At 47.1% G+C, this 21,637-nt stretch overlaps 1 long non-coding RNA gene across 1 annotated transcript; it reads left to right on the forward strand.

Moving 5' to 3' along the window:
• Positions 1 to 7,670: 7,670 nt before the first annotated feature.
• LOC132389743 (uncharacterized) lies at positions 7,671 to 18,812 on the forward strand. The gene is made up of 3 exons (XR_009510658.1): positions 7,671 to 7,873; positions 13,086 to 13,370; positions 18,677 to 18,812. It is a non-coding gene; the product is annotated as an uncharacterized LOC132389743 (long non-coding RNA).
• The last annotated feature ends 2,825 nt before the right edge of the window (positions 18,813 to 21,637 follow it).

A 21,637-nucleotide genomic window follows, 5' to 3' on the forward strand; every position in this document is an offset into this window, starting at 1 on the left:
TCTCCCGGTGGTGTGTCCCTACATCCATTGATCCCGGTGTGGTTACTAACCATCCTTGTCTCCCGGTCGTGTGTCCCTACATCCATTGATCCCGGTGTGGTTACTAACCATCCTGGTCTCCCCGTTGTGTGTCCCTACATCCATTGTTCCCGGTGTGGTTACTAACCATCCTTGTCTCCCGGTTGTGTGTTCCTACATCCATTGATCCCGGTGTGGTTACTAACCATCCTTGTCTCCCAGTTGTGTGTCCCTACATCCATTGATCCCGGTGTGGTTACTAACCATCCTTGTCTCCCGGTTGTGTGTCCCTACATCCATTGATCCCGGTGTGGTTACTAACCATCCTTGTCTCCCAGTTGTGTGTCCCTACATCCATTGATCCCGGTGTGGTTACTAACCATCCTTGTCTCCCGGTTGTGTGTCCCTACATCCATTGATCCCGGTGTGGTTACTAACCATCCTTGTCTCCCGGTTGTGTGTCCCTACATCCATTGAACCCGGTGTGGTTTCTAACCATCCTTGTCTCCCGGTTGTGTGTCCCTACATCCATTGATCCCGGTGTGGTTACTAACCATCCTTGTCTCCCGGTTGTGTGCCCCTACATCCATTGATCCCGGTGTGGTTACTAACCATCCTTGTCTCCCGGTCGTGTGTCCCGACATCCATTGATCCCGGTGTGGTTACTAACCTTCCTTGACTCCCGGTTGTGTGTCCCTACATCCGTTGATCCCGGTGTGGTTAATAACCATCCTTGTCTCCCGGTCGTGTGTCCCTCCATCCATTGATCCCGGTGTGGTTACTCACCATCCTTGTCTCCCGGTCGTGTGTCCCTCCATCCATTGATCCCGGTGTGGTTACTAACCATCCTTGTCTCCCGGTCGTGTGTCTCCCGGTTGTGTGTCCCTACATCCATTGATCCCGGTGTGGTTACTAACCATCCTTGTCTCCCGGTTGTGTGTCCCTACATCCATTGATCCCGGTGTGGTTACTAACCACCCTTGTCTCCCGGTCGTGTGTCCCTCCATCCATTGATCCCGGTGTGGTTACTAACCATCCTTGTCTGCCGGTTGTGTGTCCCTCCATCCATTGATCCCGGTGTGGTTACTAACCATCCTTGTCTCCCGTTTGTGTGTCCCTCCATCCATTGATCCCGGTGTGGTTACTCACCATCCTTGTCTCCCGGTTGTGTGTCCCTACATCGATGCTCTTGGAGGATTTGACCTTTCATCAGTTGTTCCCGGTGGCCGTGACGCTCCATCCACTCCTCCCTGTGGATGTGACGCTTCATATACTGTTCCTGACAGAGGCTTGTCCTTGTTCATTTCATCTGATGTCAACTCGTAATGTCTGTCGCCATGGAGACGATCTGTAGTATCGGCCTTCACTGACACTGAGCCCAATATCCATCACTTTTCCTGCCGTCTGACTCTCGGTTACTTTGGTCGAAAGAGTAGCTTACAGCCTTAGAATAAATTCTTAAATACACAAAAATTATTATTAACCCCACTCGGCCGTCCGCTGGATTGCTAAATTTGCTTCCCAACCATTTATTTCGCCCTGCAAGCTGTTGACTTCCTTCGGATCGCATCATTGTAGTCAGTCGGATCGAAGCGCCACGGACTTTGCTGCTCGCCTCACCTGCGTTTTCCGGCCGCTGTGTCTCACGGCCGCCCATTGCGTGCGCCACCGGCCTCAGGTTTCCGTCTATTTTCTACTTCGCTTTTTTTCTGACTTCCGTCCCATTGATTCGATGAAACGGCGCCCGACTGATCAGGCGCCTCCCATATCGTCAGCTTCCCGCTCGAGGCTCCCACAGCTCAACCAACGCCTCCAGTATCTGCAGCCACCAGCGCTAAACTCCGACTGCTCAGACAACGCCTCCCATATCGGCAGCTTCCCGCTCGAGGCTCCCACAGCTCAACCAACGCCGCCAGTTTCTGCAGACTCCAGCACCGACTGCTCAGACAACGCCTCCAGTATCTGCAGACTCCAGCACCGACTGCTCAGACAACGCCTCCAGTATCTGCAGACTCCAGCACCGACTGCTCAGACAACGCCTCCCATATCGGCAGCTTCCCGCTCGAGGCTCCCACAGCTCAACCAACGCCGCCAGTATCTGCAGACTCCAGCACCGACTGTTCAGACAACGCCTCCAGTATCTGCAGACTCCAGCACCGACTGCTCAGACAACGCCTCCAGTATCTGCAGACTCCAGCACCGACTGCTCAGACAACGCCTCCAGTATCTGCAGACTCCAGCACCGACTGCTCAGACAACGCCTCCAGTATCTGCAGACTCCAGCACCGACTGCTCAGACAACGCTTCCCATGAGAGTGGCGGACCGTAGTTATTGACTTCCTGCTGCTTCTGGATCGTGTGTTCATGCCGGCGGACAATCTCCTTTCTTCAAACATACTCTGACGTCAATCGACGTTTCAGTCATCGATTCTGGAAAGGTTGAGGAGTTTGATCTAAAAGGAGAACAGCGGAGAAGATTCAGCGGTGATCGATAAGATTAATCAGAAACCGCAACATAACGATCACGAAGGGCCACAAAGCGAGAGAGATCAGAAGCTAAGTACATCGTGCAACAGCGTCGTCTTCAAGCGGGGTGGGTGGGGGGAAGCTCGGAGCAACTGGTTCGATGAGTGAACAGGGGCTGTGGACGAGAATTGGGGTCAAACGGACACTGATATCTGAACTGTTCCATTCTCCTGATGACACACCTCTGCATCAGCTCCACTGCAATCACATCCTTGACCGATAGGGGGCAGAAAATTACCAGATGCTAATCGGGCCAATATTACATATTTCTGTACTATGACATTTCCCGTCAGTGAAGTCAGGTATTAAACACCACATTATCAATCCGCATCACTACCGTCACAGATATTTGGAATTCCATTACCATGTCCTTCTCAGCAAGGCAGCGTCCATTATTCAGGGCCTCCAGCACCCAGAGCACGCCCTTTTCTCACTGTTGCCATCAGGGAGGAGGTACAGAAGCCTGAAGGAACACACTCAGTGATTCAGGAACAGTTTCTTTCCCTCTACCATCCGATTCCTAAATGGCCAATCTTTGGACAATACCTCAGTATTTTTTAGTATACAGTATTTCTGATTTTGCACGTTTTTCAAAATCTATTCCATAAATTATTATTATTATTATTATTATTATTATTATTATTATTATTATTATTATTATTATTATTATTATTATTATTATTATTATTATTATTATTATTATTATTATTATTATTATTATTATTATATTCTCTGCTATATTATGTATTGCATTGAACTGCTGCTGCTAAGTTAACAAATTTCACGTCCCCTGCCGCTGATAATGAACCTGATTCTGATTCTGATCGGCACTCACGAGAACCCCGTCAGTCTCTGTGAATATCCCAGCACTTCTCACCCATGGACGATCATCACCACGTACCTCAAATTTGATCCCGACCTGCCGTTCAGTACCCATCTAGTGAAATTAATCCCGTAACCCACGACCCATTGATATATTACTGCAACGAGTATGTAGTCACAGTGGAAGTCTTTCCTTGTGTGCCACTCAGTTCAGATCACTCAACACATAAGCACTTCGTCACGAGCAAACTACAGAATATGGAATACTGTGCAGTATTCCCAATGGAAATGCTGGTCAGTTCGTCAAATATGTAAATCCGACCACCTACCTCACTATCAACAACGCTACCAATTAGTTGTCATTGTTGGTACTAATGTAATAAATGCAGACTCTCTGTCGGTTTAAGCATTTTCACCAGTTCGGGGGTCGTGTGTACGGAGATTGAAATACTATGCTTCACGTGACGGGCTGCACCAGTGCTGGAGGGGCACAGCCGGTCAGGCAGCATCAATGGAAATGAAAAAGCGGTTGACGTTGCGGGCGCGAACCCAGGAAAGAGCTGGAGAACAAATGGAAGAAGATGGCTGAATAAGAATGTTTGGGTAACGGGAGGAGGGCAAGCCGGAAGCTGCTAGGTGAAGTCACGTGATTGGAGTAGGGTGACCAAGTAAGAGGCTGGGAGGGAATTAGCGGAATAGACACAGTGCTTGAGAAGAAGGAATATAATAGGAGAGGAGAGTGGACCGTGGGAGAAAGGGAAGGAGGAGCGGCGCCGGGGGAGGGGAAAGACAGACGAGGAGAAGATTAAGAGTCCAGAGTGGAGAAGTAAAGAAGAGGGAAGGGGGAGATGGAAATACCGGAAGATGGGGATACCCATGTCCATGCCATAAGATGGAGGTTACTTTGACGGAATAAAAGGAGTTACCCCTCCAATCTGACAGTGGCCAATCGAGGCAGAAGAGGAGGCCATGGGTATGTCGCACCGGGAATGGGGATAGAAACGGAAACGGCTGGCCGCTGGAAAACTTTGTCGATGCAGCTGAGGAGTTCGACGATGCGTTCATGAATCAGGAAAAGGGTCCCGGTCAGAGCGTCGACATATTTCCAGAGATGCCGCCTGACCTGTTGAGTTCCTCCTGCATCTTGTGTGTGTTGCTATTCATTGGATGAACGGTTTGGTACGTTGGCTGTCTTCGTAAGCTTGGAAGCGACATTAGTTTAAGGCCCCTTCACAATGTTACAGAGCGACATACAAACACAAACTTATTCTGTTTTACATAATTCTATTGTTAGATCTGTCACCGGAACAATTCTCAGAGTTAAACAGAGCAGCCGATGACAATACAGCATTGGCCTATGATGTCCACGCCCATGGTGCCAAGGAATGGACAGAATCTACGATAACTAAACCGAGAGGCGAGCCTGGGAGTGTTTCACAACATTCACTGACTTCTCCAATCGTCATTTCTTTGTCTGAGATTTTGCAATTTCGTGTTATGCAATCCATAAATCCATATCTCATCGGAATTGGGATTTTAATTGAATGACATCATGTTTATTTCTACCCCAGCTTTTGGAAATCACGTCAGCCTTGTGTAGTAATATTCAGTGTGCTGGCGCGAGTATAAATGAATGGCCGTGGAAATTTATCAGCTCAGAGTTTATTCAGCGAGATCGCGGGCAGCTGGAAGACAGGCTGGATATCAAACAGCATGCTTGAAACATTTTACCGTGTGAGAAAAATATACTTTTTGATCATGGCCGTTATTGGTGTTCCTGGTAAGAACAGAGGCGGAGTGAAGTTTACAGTTTAGTGTCCGCGGTCTTTGGACGCGTTCGCTTACCGACAGCGTTGTGATGCCGGTGAGTGCGATGCAGAGATTGCGACAAATCCCTGTGTTCGTTCAGTGACTCCCTCGCAGTTTAACCCGTGGGCTCGACGGAATGTAAAGCGGCAGTTGAAACAGATGTAGAGGGGAAGATCGAACAGTTAGATTCATTTTGTGGATTCATAGCAGGCAGTTCTGATTTATCAACGCAAAGCCGCTGTCAAAGTAAACTCCGATAATCCAGCGCGCTCGGCACCTTTACGGGCTGGTTGGTATTATTCCGTGTCAATAGCGTAAGATGTTTACATTCAGATTTATCATACTGCGCTGCGTTTGAAGAAATCGCTTCAAGTCTGAAGGGAAGGTGGGGAGCGGATCGCCGCTGATATTCAGGGGAGAACGCTAGACATCACTTGTGAGTAAGTCACCGAACTATCGTGAGATTCCAAAATTCAAGTGAGGGTCTGTTAGAGGTTCAGTACACCAGGGCTCGTTTCCGTGTCCTGCGATACGTGTAGTGAAGAGGGAATGAAGAGCCAATCCAGCAGTGTCTGTTGGAGGTCGGACGGGGTAAAATACATGTGATACTCCGCTCTGGAACAATGAGCTTGGCAGCATTTGGAATAATACGGCAGAAATTTTGGACCATCCACTAAATGATGCAAATATTTTGAAGAAAAAAAACACATACATTGGCTTTCTTTTGGAAATTGGATGGTTTAAGCACTAATGTTTAAAATACATGCTAAATCTTTAAAATCGGGAAAGAGAACTTTCTGATTGCAATCGACCACGGTCAAGCTAGTTGCAGAATTTTAAAGAAGCGAACTGAGAGAGGTCTCTGTTCGCGGATGGCATAAAGGAGCTGAGGTGAAGTCATGCGAACGGGAGACAGAAGCGGCGGGAGCGGGGCTCGGATCTGAGGGGCGATTCCAGGACGTATCTGATAGAAACGCAGCAAACATCGTCGCCGAGAAATTGCCGAGCTTTCCAAGCTTTGTATATGTCAAAAACCTGATCGTGGACGTTTGGAATTATTTCTCTAAACCAAAGCATATACGCCAATTCGTTGACAATGCATCCTTCCCAAACCCTGCTCCTTCTCCTGGACCGAGTACTGTTACCATTCAGCCGGCAGGCATGCAGTTGTAAGAGGAATCTGCGATTCCCGCTTTACACTTTTTAAACTCCGGAAATGCATTGCCAGCAAACTTTGATTGCTCTGAATTTTCTGCACATCTCTGTTCTGAGAGCCGTGGTGCGGCGTGACAGTAATTCACTCATTATTTTTTCTGCTGTTCCCCCAGTTAATTTAGTGGCGATTGCGATCCTGTCCCGGGGAAAGTGCGGCCTCTCCACCTGCACCACTCGCTACCTGGTGGCCATGGCAACGGCGGATCTACTAACCATTATCTTTCAGGTCATATTGTGGCGGATCAGTTATTATTACTTCCCCGGTTCTTTTCTGGAGATGACCCCCGTATGCAGTTCCATCTTTGTCCCAGCAAGGGCAGCCACAGACTGTTCTGTCTGGTTCACCGTCACCTTTACGTTTGATCGGTTTGTCGCCATCTGTTGCCAGAATCAGAAAGCAAAATTTTGCACCGGGAAAACTGCGGCAGTAGTTCTGACAACAACCGGCGTTTTTTTCTGTTTTAAAAATGTGCCCTACTTCTTTATGTATCGACCTCTGAAAGTAATTGACAATATACCCTGGGACTGCATTCGTAAATCGAGCTACTATACCGATCCCGGCTGGGTGGGATACAGCTGGCTTTCTACCGTTCTAGCGCCATTATTCCCGTTTGTTTTAATACTACTGCTCAACGCTCTGACAGTCAGACACATTTTGGTGACTAGTCGCGTCCGTAAAGGGCTGAGGGGTCAGAACAAGGCGGAGAACCGCAGTGACCCGGAGATGGAGAGCAGAAGGAGGTCTGTGATCTTACTTCTCTCCATCTCCGGAAGCTTCATCATCCTGTGGTCGGTAAAAGTTGCCGAATTCCTTTATTACACCATCGCCGGATTGGATCAGAATAATTACAGTGATTCGGAATACATATTTCAACACACTGGATACATGCTGATGATATTAAGTTGCTGCACAAACACGTTTATTTATGGGGTAACTCAGTCCAAGTTCAGAGAGCAGTTCATCAGCGCAGTGAAATATCCGCTAACGTCAATTATTGAAATAATTAACAAACAAACCTAACTAAGTTCTTCTCAGAGGGAGTCGCAGTTTCTGTTTTCCATCTCGACACGACAGAACTGACGGGCATCGGAGAACGAGGCAGCTGCGAGAGTGGTTGAGAGCCCGAGCGAGACCCAGATCCGGAACAGGCTCCTCGGCAACTGCAGCCGGCGGCTTCCACCTCCCACCGGTCATTAAACTCAAACCACCGTCTGTTTGTATTTCCACCTCCCACCGGTCAATAAACTGAAACTAGCTTCTGTTTGTATGTTTCACCATATTCCCGCTGGCGTTACCGCCACACGTCTATTGGTAACAAATCCCGCCCTACAGTGTAAATACTCAGCAGTGAAGTGATCGACTTCCTGGTTGCTTCCCGGTGACGGTGAGGAAATAGAGCGGAAATAATGCCGTCACAACGAGGATGGGCGGAATTCACACTGAGCGCACCGGAGATCAGATCGGGACTGCTCCGTGATCGCAGTAAGTAGCCAAGACCACAGTGAGATTTTACTGATTGCATTCAGCATCGGATCGGCTCGTCAGTCAACAGCTTTGAGCAGACAACGCCTACGTCTACAGACATCCTAACTTCAACGGCCGATTTTGCCTGTATCCAGTGAGATTTTATCAATTTCATGAAGTGTTCACCTGCACAGGGAGTGTCTGCAGAAACTCCGATTATCATCTGCAGAAAGTCTATTTCTAAAGGAGACATAGAACACAAAATAGTACGGCACATTACAAGCCCTTCGGCCCACAAGGTCGTGCCGTCTCTCTAACCCGTTTTCCCACATAAACCCCCACCTTAAAATTCCTCTATATACATGTCTTGTAGTCTCTTAAAGTTCTCTAGTGTGTCTGCCTCCATCACTGACTCAGGCAGTACATTCCGCGCACTAAACACTCTCTGAGTGAAAAACCTTCCTGTAATATTCCCCTTGAACTTCCCTCCCCTTACCTTAAAGCCATGTCCTCTTGTACTGAGCAGTGGTGCCCTGGGGAGAGCCGCTGGCTCTCCACTCTACCTATTCCTCTTCATATCGTGTACACCTCTATCATGTCTCCTCTCATCCTCCTTCTCTCCAAAGAGTAAAGCCCTAGCTCCCTTAATCTCTGATCATGATCCATACTCTCTAAACCAGGGAGCATCCTGGTAAATCTCCTCTGTACCCTTTCCAAAGCTTTAACATCCTTCCTATAGTGAGGCGACCAGAACTGGACACAGTACTCCAAGTGTGGCCGAACTAGAGTTTTATAGATCTGCATCATTACCTCGCGACACTTTAACTCTATTCCTCCAGTTATGAAGGCTAACAGCCCATAAGCTTTCTTAACCACCCTATCTAACTGTGAGGCAACTTTCTGGGATCTGTAGACATGTACCCCTAGATCCCTCTGCTCCTCCACACTACCAAGTATCCTGCCGTTTATTTGTACTCTGCCTTGGGGTTTGTCCTTCCATTGTGTACCACCTCACACTTCTCCGGGTTGAACTCCATCTGCCACTTCTCAGCACACTTCTGCGTCCTATCAATCTCTGTCTGCTATCTTCGACAATCCTCTACACTATCTACAACACCACCAACCTTTGTGTCGTCTTTGAACTTGTCAACTCACCCTTCTACCCCCACATCCAGGTCGTTAATAAATATCACGAAAAGTAAAGGTCCCAGAACAGATCCTTGTTGGACAACACTAGTTACAACCCTCCAATATGGATGTACACCGTCCACCACGTCAATCTGCCTTCTGCAGGCAAGCCAATTCTGAACCCACCTAGCCAAACTTCCCTGGTTCCCATGCCTTCTGACTTTCTGAATAAGCCTACCGTGTGGAACCTTGTCAAATGCCTTACTAAAATCCATGTAGATCACATCCACTGCACTACCCTCATCTATATGCCCAGTCACCTCCTCAAAGAACTCTATCCGGCTTGTTAGGTACGATCTGCCCTTCACAAAGCTATGCTGACTGTCCCTGATCGGACCATGATTCTCTAAATGCCCATAGATCCTATCTCTAAGAATCTTTTCCAACAGCTTTCCCACCACAGACATAAGGCTCACTGGTCTATAATTACCCGGACTAACCCTACTATTTTTTTTGAAAAGGGGGACAACATTCGCCTCCCTCCAATCCTCTGGGACTATTCCCGTGTACAGCGAGGACGTAAAGATCTTAGCCAGAGGCTCAGCAATCTCTTCCCTCCCCTCGTGGGCAGCCTGCGGAATATCCCTTCAGGCCCCAAGGACTTATCCGTCCTAATGTATTTTAACAACTCCAGCACCTCCTCTCTCTTAATATCAACATGCTCCAGAACATCGACCTCACTCTTCTTGTACTCATTGCCATCAAGTTCCCTCTCATTGGACAATACCGAATAGAAGTATTCATTGAGGACCTCGCTCACTTCCACAGCCTCCAGGCACATCTTCCCACTTTTGTCTCTAATCGGTACCACCCTCACTCCTGTCATCCTTTTGTTCTTCACATAACTGAAGAATGCCTTGGGGTTTTCATTTACCCTACTCGCCAAGACCTTCCCTTGCACTCTTTTTGCTCTTCTCAGCCCCTTCATAAGTCCTTTCCTGTTACCATATATTCCTCAATAGACCCATCTGATCCTTGCTTCCTAAAGCTCGTGTATACTGCCTTCTTCCACCTGACTAGATTTTCCACCTGACTTATCACCCATGGTTCCTTCACCCTACCACTCTTTATCTTCCTCAGCGGGACAAATTTATCCCTACCATCCTGCAAGAGATCCTTAAACATTGACCACATGACAATAGTACATTTCCCTGCAAAAACATCATCCCAATTCACACCTGCAAGTTCTGGCCTTATAGCCTCATAATTTACCCTTCCCTAATTAAATATTTTCCTGTCCTCTCTGATTCTATCCTTTTCCATGATAATACTAAAGGTCAGGGAACGGTGATCACTGTTCCCCAGATGCTCACCCACTGACAGATCTGTGACCTGACCTGGTTCGTTACCTAATACTAGATCTAGTATGGCATTCCCCCTAGTCGGCCGGTCAACATACTGTGACAGGAATCAATCATGGACACAATTAACAAACTCTGCCCCGTCTAAACCCTTGGAACTACTCAGGTGCCAATCAATATTAGGGAAGTTAAAGTCACCCATGATAACAACCTTGTTATTCTTACACCTTTCCAAACTCTGCCTCCCAATCTGCTCCTCGGTATCTCTGCTGCTACCAGGGGGTCTATAGAATACCGCAGTAAATAATTGCTCCCTTCCTGTTGCTGACTTCTACCCTTACTGGCTCAAAAGAGGATCTGCTACATTACCCACCCTTTCTGTAGCTGTAATGGTATCCCTGACCAGTAGTTCCACCCATCCTCCCCTCCACCGTCTATAACTTTTAAAGCACTGAAATCCAGGAATATTGAGAATCCATTCCTGCCCTGGTGCCAGCCAAGTCTCCTTAATGGCCATTACATCATAATTCCGTTTATGTATCCAAACTCTCACTTCATCACCTTTGTTCCTGATGCTTCTTGCATTGAAGTACACAAAGTTTAGCCCTTCTACTTTAAGTCCTTTCCACCCTTTATTCTGCTTCTCTTTTCTCAAAGACTCTCTGTATGTTAGATCTGGCTTTGCTCCATGCACTTCTTTCACGCTCTGTAACTCCGGGTCCCATCCCCCTTGCAAATTAGTTTAAACTCTACCGAACTTGCGTTACTTTGTGAGAAAAGCGCGTTTCTTCCAGCACGCCGCCTTTCTTTCTTGGGGGTGTCTGTTCGATAACTTCAATCTCTTTCCATTTTCCAGATACCGTTAGCCCCCTCACGAATCGAGAACCTTTAAACCTTTTCCCTGACCACACCCAATGGGTCAGCCTCCACACATTCGAGCCCTGTTCACACGTGTGCCGGCATTGCATTTGTCTTCGTTGCCACCGAATTAACTGCAAGATAAACAACAGGACATCCAGAGCAAAGACCCAGAACTCCATATGCATCTCTTCTTACTGACCATTAACAACGTCTGTGAAACATCCAACTGTTCCCGTCCTGATGACCCCTTCCTCGACGTCTCCATGCTTTCACTCCTTCCCACGCCGTATCCGCCATATCTCTCTTTCTTCAAACCCTCTTTGTGACCACATCCGCCGTCTCCTGTTACGGAGTAGTCTGATGAAACGCTTCTACTGAGTCATGTTGGAAACGGGAATACACTGGCCAATTTACAATGTGGGAGCTACGACCCGGACCCGCACGAGACGAAACTGATGGGCACTGAATCCTGCTCGCCCCGAGAACGCCTCATATCGGGCCCTGGTCAGATCCCATTTGGAGCACGGTGCCCAGTTCTGGTCGCCTCACTACAGGAAAGATGTGGAAGCCATAGGAAGCGTGCAGAGGAGATTTACAAGGATGTTGCATGGATTGGGGAGAATGTTTTAAGAGAATAGTTTGAGTGTACTTGATCTCTTCTCCTTGGAGCAACGGAGGATGAGAGGTAACCTGATAGAGGTGTATAAGACGATGAGAAGCATTGGTCATGGCTTTTTCCCGGGCTGAAATGGTTGCCACAAGAGGACACGGGTTTAAGGTGCTGGGGAGTAGGTATAGAGGAGGTCAGGGGTAAATGTTTTACTCAGTGAGTGGTGAGTGCGTGGAATGGGCTGCCGGCGAAAGGTGGTGGAGGCGGATACGATAGGGTCTTTTAAAAGAATTTTGGACAGGCACATGGAGCTGGGAGAAATAGAGGGCTGTGTGAAAGCCTAGTAATTTCTAAGGTAGGGACATGTTCGGCACAACATTGTTGTCCGAAGGGCCTGTATTGTGCCGTAGGGTTTCAATGTTTCGGTGTTTCTCCGCGCAAGAGGCCCAATCTGTACGCTGCACACTATCAAACAGCGCATGCGCATCTGCCGCATTGTCGCAATCGATCTGATAGATATGTTCACATCATTTCACTGCATTTCTTCCCATCTCCACGACACACTTCCTTCGCTCTTCCAACGTGGCCCTCACTCCCTCTACCACGGCGATCACTTTCCCTGCGGCCGAATCCTACTCTTCTCTGAATGCATGATCTCCCTGGCTGCCGGCGGGAGGCGGAGGGTCCCAGGGCAGACGCAGCCAGAGACATAGCCAACCTCCTGTCCATTCTGGAAACGCGGCCAGTGCTCAGAGCACCCTGGACCCGGATCGAATTCAGCTCAAGGAGAGTCGGGGATGGAGAGTTTCCACCCTCCCCAAGGATATGTCCTGGGCCGTGATACCCTATACGCTGGATTTACCAGTTTTCCCCTCCGGAAAATATTTCTTCTTCAACAGGGAAACCGACCGAAGCCTAGACTCCATTCCAGGGACCCAAAGAACCCCAACCTCCTGGGTGGCCTGTCGGACCTTCCGCAGACTTTTTTTCCAGAAGCTCGTCGATGAAGGGTGAGGTAGATTGCTGTATGTTTTTAATTTAGCTCGACAGATATCTGTGACGATTTGTGGGATGACACAAATCCAAGACATATGTAAAGTATAATTAAATACTGCGATTCATCCTGTTCCAGCAGTCTCCGTTCGTAAGCAAGGAACACACACTAATCCTATTGCCCTATGCCAGTACACAAATTAGTCCTATGCCCCACCAAGCCCACAAAGTCCGTCAGTTCCCAAACTAATTTCGTTGTTTCGCTATCTTCCCACAGCTCCACGTCAGTCCCCAAACTAATCACACTGCCCTGCTAATTCCCCACGGTCTGTTGTCAGCTCCAAAATAGTGCAATTATAATGCTATTAGGCTCAGACCTCGGAACATAATTCGGGAAGGGGTTTTCTCTGGGAAATGCACAACGGAAATGTCGAGGTATTATCGGCAGGAAAAGGATGGCAGGGTGAAGGAACCCTGGCTGACAACATCTGGAAAAGAAGAAGAAAGAAGATGATTTAAGGTTTAGGACGCAAGGGTCAAACAGGTTGTCGTGAGTTACAAGGTACTCTATCAAATACCTTCATGAATTCTATATACACTAAATCTGCTGCTCGACCTTCATTAATCTGTTAAGTCACATCCTCAAAAAATTCGATCAGGCTCGTAAGGCACAACATGCCTCTGACAAAGCCAAGCTGACTATTACTAATCATATTATTCTTCTCCAAATGTTCATAAATCCTGCCTCTCAGTGTCTGTTCCATCAACTTACCAACCACTGAAGTAAGACTCACTTGTCTATAATTTCCTGGGCTATCTCTACTCATTTTCTTCAATAAAGGTACAGCAACCCGCAACCCTCCAATCTTCCACAACCACTCCCGTCTCCATTGATGATGCAAAGATCATCGCCAGAGATTCAGAAATAGCCTCATTTGCCTCCTTCCGTAGCCTGGGATACATATCATCCAATCCCGAAGACTTATCCAACTTAATGCTTTCCAAAGGCTGCAGTACATTCTGATTCTTAATATCTATATGCTCAAGCTTTTCAGTCCACTGTAAGTCATCCCTACAATCGCCAAGATCTGTCCTGTGATCCCTTGCCTTTTTGTGATTTTTATAAGTAATCTGTTTGAGGAAGTGGAAGGGTGGAATCAGCAAATTTGAAGATGATATGGAGGTTGGTAGAGTTGTGGATAGTGTAGTAGATTGTTGTAGGTTAAAATAGGACATTGAAAGTATGCAGAACAGTGATGAGAAGTGGCAGATGGAGTTCAACCTGGAAAAGTGTGGAGTGAATCGCTTTTGAAGGACGAATTTGAAGGCAGAATACAGGATTAATGACAGGATTGCTTGCAGTGTGGTGGAACAGAGGGATGATAGGGTCCACACCTATAGATCCCTCAACCTTTCTTCACACGTTGATAGAGAGTTTAAGAAGGCGGATTGGCTGTCGGTTTCACTTGTCAGGGGCTTGAGTTCAAGAGCCACAAGGTAACGTTGTGACTCTAAAAATCCCGGTTAGACTGCGCTTGGAAAATTGTGTTCAGTTGGAATATTGTGTCCTATAAAGCGCCTCAGTATAGGAATGATGTGGAAACTATCGATAGGGTGCAGAGGAGGTTTACCAGGATGCTGCCTGGATTAGAGAGCATGTGCTGTGATGATATTTTGAGCGAGAGAGTGTCTTTTTGGAGAAAAAGCGGAGGAGAGCTGACTTAATAGAGGTGTACACGATGATCAGAGGCATACAGCAGATTGAATGGACAGCTAGAAATTTTTCTCCAGGGCTAAAAAGCTGGGCATGACCAGACATAATTATGTGATGATTGGAGGAAAGTATGGTGGAGGGGTGGATAAGCATTATGCGAGGGTATTTAACTAGGGCAGGGCAAATTATGAAAGTATTAGTACTGAGTTTAAAAGTCAGGTAGCTATGTTGCATCTTTTAAAACTCTAGTTAGGCTGCATCTGGAGTATTCCGTTCAACTCTGGTTGCCCCATTCTAGGAAGGGAATCGAGGAGTTGAAGAAGGTGCAAATGCGGTTAACAGGATATTGTCCGGATTAGAGGGCGTGTGGTGGGACAAACTTGGGTTGTTTTCTCTGATGCCGTGGAGTTTGAGGCGAAATGTGATAGAGGTTTATAAGATCATGACAAGTACAGATGTAGGCAGGCAGTATCTCTTTTGAGGGTTTTAAGAGTCGATTACCAGAGGGCATACATTCAGTGTGAGAGGGGGTAAGTTCAAAGGAGGAAGACAACCTCTGAGTGAAAGGCAAGTTCTTTTACACAGATTTGTTGGTGCCTGAAATGAGTACCTGGGATTTGGTTGAGGCAGATACATCGGGGACATTTAAGAGCCTCTTCAATAGACATGTGAATGAGAGGAAAGCAGAGAGATTCGGACATTGTCTGTACAAACTAGATTAGTTCAGTTTGCCATCTGATTACTGATCTACTTGGCCACTTTCAGAGACCTAAAAACATTGTAGGCTGAAGATAGATGTTAGTCTATGTTCTATGTTTATGTTCTATGACGTTGTTCAGCCTGCAATGTTTCAATGTGATTTTCAGTTCATTGTGTTGTTTTGCCATACCAAGAGCTTCAGAACATCTTGCATTGTGCCCATCTTGCAAACCCATGCCTCATTTCCACAAAGGATTCGCACATCACTCCCTGGGACTGGGACCTTTTCCCAATCACCAGGCCGAGGCAGAGCGAGGAATCTTCTGACGGGGTTCCCTTCTCTGTGAGTTCTGTGATTTCCTGTAGACAATGAACTTGTTGAGTGACAGACTGAGTTAAAGAGATTGGAGAAGGCAATATCTGCTCAGTGATGGGACGTCCCAGTGATCACAGGAGCAGTCACGGGGCAGCCTCTACACCCATTCTGTAAATTACTGGGATCGGTAATTAGCAGCAAAGCTCTGACTGTGGAAATTACAAATCAGAATATTATTAGAGTCACGGAGAACAAAACAGAGAAACAGGCCTTTCGGCCCATCTAGTCCACGCCAAAATGATATTTTATGATTTGTTCCAACTGCCTGCATCAAAGTCCTCCGTACGCCTCCCATTCTGTACTCACCAGAACTTCACAAATGTTGTAAATCAAATCTGCATCTACCACATATGATGACAGCTCGTTCCACACTCTCGCCAAACTCTGACTGAAGAAGCTCACCCCTCAGGTTCCACTAAAATATGTCACCTCTCATCCTTAACCTATAACCTGTCGGGGTTCAGAACAAAGACTGCGTGGAGAGGGAAAGCGGGTGGGGAAGGTGCGGGAGGGTGGACACAGCTGTAGCAGGTAATGGGAGAGCAACTGCAAGATAGAAACAAGGATTGTCTAGACTTACTATCTGAATAAAAGTAATTGCTTGAACGTACTTTCTGCAAAGATGCTAATTATACCCTCTACATTCTCAACGAAATTATTGATGTAGATGAAAAGCAGCAATGTGTAACCCTGGGGAACACCACTAGACACGGGCCTCGAGCCCAATAAACAGCCTCCCACCATCACTCTCTGCTTCCTACCATCAAGACAACTGTGCATCCAGTGAGCCAGCTCTCCCTGGATCCCGTGTGATCTGACTTTCCACAGCAACTTACCATGTCAACCTTCTCAAAGGCCTCACTGATGCCCAGATCAGCCACGATCCTGGGACAGAGGTGTCACTGTTCAGAGGGCATAGATTTAAGCAGAGGATGAAGAGCTTTAGAGGGATCTGAGGAAGAGACTTTTTACTCAGAGCGTAGCTGAAATCCGGAACACACTGCCCGAGGTGGTGGTGGTGGCAGGTCCCTTCACAACATTTACGAAGTGGATGAGCACTGAAACTGCCGAGATACAGTCGGCTGTGAACCAAGTGCTGATAAATGGGGCCAGTGTGGACAGTGAATGGACGGTCAGAACAGGTATGGCCGGCCAAAGACCTGTTTCCGTGCTGTGTGATCCTCCACTCCGGACACGGTAAATTAACGATGGTGGCACCGCAAGGCATTGATTTCAAAACTCCACACCCCTCTCCAAACTGAAATAAACCAGACTGAACCCCTTTGTCACCACTGTGAATAGCTGTTTCTGTCAAAGTAAAATACAAATTGGTCACTTCTGCGAAACAACTGGCAATTGATGAAATTTCTGTGTCTTCTTCCACTGATTTTGCTTCCTTACAGTAAAAATAACCTTCTCACTGTGACATATGGTACATTCAGCTCATCGTCAGACCTAACAAACCATGTCTTCCCGCAGCTGGTTCCACCTGTTGGTGTGTCCTCTTTCCTCCACCTCCAGGGAAGCTGCATCTCCATACAAACTCCTCACTTCAGACGACTGTCTGTACCCGTGACGCAGGAAATCACATCTCTGTCACTCTTCTGATACCGTATCTGACCTGCTCACCTCCGGGTGTCCTCCCTCAACAAGTCTCTTCCTCAGTCACAATCTGTGAAATCTTCAAAGAACAACTCAAAAAATACATTAGACAACCTGTGTACTCCTTCACTGCTGACCAGTAAAAACTCTCTCTCCTCAGCCCCTTCCTTTTCCCCTTTCCCTTTGCAAACTCCACATATGGCACCAGAACTGAATCCACTGTAAGGACATTTATATCTCACAGGAGGCTGTACAAACTCCTGTCTTTCTCTAATGCAGGCATCACTGACACCCCTTCCCCATTCCCAATCTGCTCTCGCAGCCCATGACGGTGACAGATATCCCAGACTCTTGGGCTTTGCAACAAACACAGTGTTAACAGCAACATTGGACAATAATTATTATGAATAGAGAATTGTTGCTTCCTGAAGGGACTTGCGAGTTGTCTGATCTAATAGATCAGATCCTCCCTTGTTTACAACTTAATTTCTCCCGTGTCCATCCTTCCCGGGTCACGGAACTTCCAATCATCCAACTTTCTTCCAATAACATCGCCACCACCACGCCTACGGCTCCACAAATTTCCCATCACTCACTCCACACCCACACGTCCACCCATAACCATTCCCCGCATACAAAGACCTTCACCCCAAACCTCCTCCCAGTTTTGAGAACCACAACTAAATTATCCCACAAACCGGGGTCGGACTGAAAGCTCCAAGCGGGGCAACCGGCCTCCGATTTCCACAAAACAGATCAGGCCTGCCGCCCGAACAGGAGAACAACCGGCAAGCTCTGGGATCGGCACTACGCCTGCCGCTGCCGAAAGTTCCCACAACGCCCCTGCGCGTCGCCGGAGGTTACTACAGCGCTACGAGCGGCTGGAGACCGACAACGCGGACGATTTAGCTGTCCGTCCTTACACTGGGAGACGTCCGATATCCACATCAACACCATCCAATCGACTCTGAGCGAACTACGATGACTAACAAACATAATTCCTCTCAGCCCTCAGTTTTCTGAATGATTATCTGTCTTTCAGAGGACAGAGTACCTGTGGTCTACATTGTCAGAGTGTTTAGTATCCCAGGAGACAAAGATTGCAGGGACGATATTTGTTCTGTTGCCAAATACGCTATGTGTCTAGCCCGCTGACAATTCTCGTTCATATTAGTGAAACCTCTGGTTATCAAAATACGAGATCGCAAAATGACGGAGCCACCTCAAACCAGATTATCCCGAGAAAGAGCTCCCCACAAGATTTGGGGTTTTGTGACCAAACTCGAGACAAACCACATGCTGCCCACTCCAACAGCAACACGACAGCGCTGAGCACGATAAATGGGACTTTACGTCACACAACACTGAATTCAATACTGAAACACCGTGATTAATGTTGTTGTCCGACTGAAATCATTAAGAAACGTCAAAACCCCAACCCCGTTTTGTAAAACATTTTTTCCATTTCCCTCCGAAGGAAGTTGTATGCGTCTCCTGCGACCGGAGTCTGATGTACGGCTGACAGGTAGGAGGAGACTTTCGGCCCGTCGGCCAGTTGCTGGCTCCCCGGAGAAGGAGAGATCATGGCAGATGAAGGCGGGAGAAGGGTTAGGGGGATTTTATTGAAAGGATGAAGGTGGTGTGAGAGGGGGCGGACAGGATGTTTCTCCCGGTGGGGACAGGAGGGTCTCGTCTACGGAAATGTCTGAACCCACGGTGTTCGCGAGCAGAAGGATTCACCACACTGGGGTCAAACACCGGCAGATTGTCGACCTGTAAGTGGGTCCAATGGTCCGGGAAAAGTGTAGACAGCAGTGGTGTTGGAGGTCAAGGATGGATCGACCCGGTGTCCTGTTGAATGAAAGGATGGTCTATAGGAACCGAGTGGCCTGTTCCTGTTGCCTGTGTTTTTATAGAGAATTTATGAACAGAGCCTTCTTGGCCCTGCAGAATGTCCCAGTGAGTTCCTAAGCTGTGTTAACAATTTGTCTGAGGGTCCAAGTACATTTCCCATTCTGTTATTCACACAAAATGTGTATTTTTAAATTGATCATGACATCAAATGTGTATTTATACATTGTTAATGACATAAATATCATATTTATACATTGTTAATGACATAAAACTTGTATTTCTATATTGTTACTGACAGAGAATCGTATAATTTGTGTTCCGTGTTTTATCTGAATGAACTTGCCTGTGATGCTGCCACAAGTCAGTGTTTCTCTGTCCCTGTACCTTCCCGTACTTGTGCACTTGGCAATACATTCAATAGTACCACAGAAAACTCAGTGAGATTTGAGTAGCGATTTTCAACGTGGCAGCTGGGTAGGTCAACTGTAAAGAGATAGTACACTGTTAAACAATGTGCATTAGCAGAGGGATCTTGGATTCCAAGTTCACAGTCCCCTGAAAGGCACCACACTGATTGACTGGGTGGGTAGGAACGCAACTGGAATGCTTGCCTTCATTAGTCAAGGCATTGAGTTGATACGTCAGGAAATTCTGTTGCAGCTTTATAAAACACAAATTCGGCCACAATTGAATTATTTCATACATTTCTAGTCGCCGCATTCTAGGAAGGATGTCAAGGCTTAAGATAGGGTGCAGATGGTTTCCCAGGATTTTGTCTGGATAACGGGGCATCAGTTATAACGAGAGGTTGGACAAACTTGGGTTCTTTTCTCTGGGGCCGTGCAGGCCGGTGTAAGACTTCCAGAAGGATGGTAGGATTACGAGAGTACAGAGACAATATCTTTTCCTAGATTTGAAATTTTAGATGAGATGGGGGTTATTTTAGAAGAGATGTGAGATGTGAGCGGCAAGTACTTTTACACAGAGAGTGGTGCATAGCTGGGATGTGCTGACGGGTATTGGCAGATGTAGATACATTCGTGGCCTTTAACAGCCATTTACATAGGCATATTGATGTGAGGAAAATGGAAGGATATGGACGCTGTGTCGGCAAAAAGGATTAATTGGATGTTTGATTACCAACTTTTTCGAAAGCAACGCACACACAACATGTTGGAGAAACGCAGCAGGTCAGGCGGCATCTCTTGGCAAAAGTCAACCGTTGACGTTTCAGGCCGAGGCCATTCTTCAGGACTGTAATGGAAGGAGAGAAGGCAGGATAAAAAAAAATAGATGGGGGAGTGGAGGAAGTGGTACAAGTTTGCAGGCGATTGGTGAAGAAAAAAGATCTGTAAAGCCGATTGGTGAAAGAGATAAAAGGCTGGGGGAGGGCCAACCTGATATGAGAGAGTAGAAACCATGAATAAAAACGAGCGGGGAGGAGCAACAGAGGGAAGTTATGGGCAGGTAGGTAGATAATGGGGAATGGTGAGTGAGGGGGTGGGCAGTTACCAGATATTCGAGAAATCGTTGCTCATGGCGACGGCTTGAAGGCTAGCCAAAGGAATATAAGGTGTTGCTCCTCGAACCTGAGTGTGTCCTTATCACGACAGTAGAGGAGGCCAGGGACTGACATGTCGGAATTTTATTGGGTAGTGGAAGTAAAACGGGTGTCTACAGTGAGATCCCTTTTTTTCGGGTGAAGCGGTCTCCAGTCTACATCGGGGTTCATTGATATACAGGAGGCCACACCAGGAACCCCGGATATAGTAGAGGACCCCAAAAAGAGAAATACTGATTTCTCCTTCCGGTGATCAAAATTTTCACCTCTCCCCCTTTCCCTATTCCACATTCTGGTCTTTTACTTCTTCTCACCTCTTATAACTTCCCATTGGGCCCCCGCCTCCGTCACTTTCTCTTACTGTCCATTCTCCTCTCCAATACGATTCTTTCTTCTCCAACAGCTTCCCACCCAGCTGGCTTCCCTTATCCCCTTCCAGAAGGCCTCTTTGCGCTCCCACTACCTTTTAATTTGGGAATCTCCCTTCTTCCATCTCAGTCCTGACGAAGAGGCTCGGTCCGAAATGTCGAATGCATACTCTTTTCTGCAGATAGTACCTAACCTGCCGAGTTCCTCAAGAATTTTGAAAGTTTTCTTTCCATAGAGGAATAACAAAGAGGTTAGAGAGTATCAGTGAGAGGGAATGCAATGAAGATTCACTAGGCTGATCTCTGGAGTGGTCGGGTCATCATGTGAAGAAATATAAAGCGCGATAAGCCTTTAATTTAGAGGCCCGAGGACGAAGAAGAGAACACATTGAAATGCACAACATCAGCAGCGGTTGAACCAATTAAAAATGAAAAATTGACTGTTCAGAATTGAGATGAGGGGTAATGTCTCCACTCCGAGGATGGCGAATGTCTGTAAATCCCCACCAGTAAAAGCAGTAAAGGTTCATGATCATCCTCACATAAAACAGAGGTCGGCGGTATGTGTGGAGACTGAAGGGATCGAGGAAATGAGGATCGGGCAGAAACATGTGGTTGAGATTGGGGCGCAGCGGCCAACTTGTTGATCGTTCGA

The sequence above is a fragment of the Hypanus sabinus genome, unplaced genomic scaffold, assembly GCF_030144855.1.
Source record: "Hypanus sabinus isolate sHypSab1 unplaced genomic scaffold, sHypSab1.hap1 scaffold_644, whole genome shotgun sequence".
Classification (NCBI taxonomy): domain Eukaryota; kingdom Metazoa; phylum Chordata; class Chondrichthyes; order Myliobatiformes; family Dasyatidae; genus Hypanus; species Hypanus sabinus.